We start from the raw sequence: 1,874 nt of genomic DNA on the forward strand, positions 1-1,874 counted from the left end.
TCGGGTAATTTTTCATAATTTTATATTAAATTCTTATGTTTCTTGATGTGTTTTGCACCAAATTCACCTATTTTGGGCATAACAGACACCCACCATTGCCTGTTCCTGCTGTCTGTGAAAGTCAGCTGCTTTACAGCTGATGCCGTGGGCTGTTGTAGCTCTGTCAAACTCATGGCCTCTTAAAAAAAAATACCCCAGTGTCATAAGGCTCTTCACTATGCGAAAGTATGGGAGAGGGTCATTGTATGTAGCCTTGTCCTTGCTGATGCAAGGAGGTTGCTTCCGAATTCAAACCCATGACCAACTGGTTAGGCACAACTTTACTGTTATTCCAGGACTCGCCCTCTAGCCAAAATGACCTTAACAAAAAATAGTCTCTAGCTAAATGAATTGTGTCAATGGTGTTATTTTAAAGGTTAAACAAATGTGTATAGTCCATCAGAGACAAAAGAGTTTACACACTAAAACTGATAGCATAAATTGTCACAGGCTGCTATTATGGATATACAAGTTGTTCCCCATGGTTTTCTTACATGCGGTGGGGATGGAATTGTAAAGCTGGTACGGCTGGAAAATAACTTGCTTGGCCATGGAATTGAGTTATGATACTTCTGAGATCCTTTGTGTTGATGACAAACTCGACTATGCTGCAAATGCTTCATGACAGTGGTCATCATGGGTCAGAGGTTATCTCTTTCTGCATTACTGGCTTCATCAACAGCTTATAAGAAATGTGAACATTGCTGAAGCCACCATCCATTTTGAAAAAGGATTTTTCATTGGTATGCTCAGATATCCAAAAAACCTGCAACTTGGGCAAGCCATACATCCCGGAACATAAACATCTCGTGCTAGTGAACCTCATTACTTCTTTGAACGGATTGGCTGGGTTCATTTTGATTCGAGTCATTCTTTCTACATGGAACAAAACTTTAGTCAGTGGCCGGGCTATAATTGTATCAAGTTATGAAATACCTCTCGAGGCTGGCAACATTTTTGAGAGAAAACTAGTCTTTGTTCTTGGTGTACATCACCTGTTTGAATTTGTTGATGGATGTGAGTATAGTGTATACATATACGGCAGAAGGTCCTGTTTGGGCTATTTTCTACCAGATTCTCTAGTGAGTTTTGTTTTGTTTTGTTTACATTTGTAGTCATGCTTTACAGCATGTATATATTAAGAAATTAAGAAATTGTGTCTGATTTTAATTAGAAATTGAGAAAAGTTATAAAATACTACTGTTCATAACTCTTCTTGGGAATCAAAAGCTTGGACCTTTTCCAAGTGCAACTTTAATCAAAGATGAGAAACATACTACCATGTGTGTCTACTGTGTGCAGCATTTTCGTTGTCTAAACTTGGCACCTTGTTAACTCACGCAATTAAGAATGGTATTAAAGATTATTTAGCACTGATAATTAGAGGTGCTAAAAAGAGAACGACAAAGGTGAAAGTAGAAAAGACTTGTATGAGAAGAATGCTTGAATTTGAGGGTTTGAGCCTAGAAAAGATTGTGAAAGAATACTTGATTAGTGCAAATTTAATATATCCTTATATCTAACAATCTTAGAAAAAATCATGGTTATATTTTATGCAATCTTTAATTATAAGATGAGGCAATATAAATACTATATTAATATTCCTTACCCCTACATCTTTTTAAAAGGTATTTTTACTGCAGTATCTTAGTCCTAAGACAATATATTCGTTATAAAAACTATTTTTTCTGTACATAATCTTTTTAAAGTTTTTTTAAAAAGCCATAATGTTTTTTAAAAAAACCTCTTTTATATTATTTTTTCGTCTTTTCACTACTTATTATAAGAGTTAAACCTAAGAATCTAAGAAAAACCAATTTGATTGTTAAATAAAT

General features: G+C 34.8%; 1 long non-coding RNA gene across 1 annotated transcript; it reads right to left on the reverse strand.

Annotated features, from left to right (window-relative positions):
* Positions 1-407: 407 nt before the first annotated feature.
* LOC121173764 (uncharacterized) lies at positions 408-1,649 on the reverse strand. The gene is made up of 2 exons (XR_005889120.1): positions 1,320-1,649; positions 408-915 (listed from the first exon to the last, which is right to left on the reverse strand). It is a non-coding gene; the product is annotated as an uncharacterized lncRNA (long non-coding RNA).
* Positions 1,650-1,874: the final 225 nt, after the last annotated feature.

Source organism: Glycine max, chromosome 16 (assembly GCF_000004515.6).
Source record: "Glycine max cultivar Williams 82 chromosome 16, Glycine_max_v4.0, whole genome shotgun sequence".
Lineage (NCBI taxonomy): Eukaryota > Viridiplantae > Streptophyta > Magnoliopsida > Fabales > Fabaceae > Glycine > Glycine max.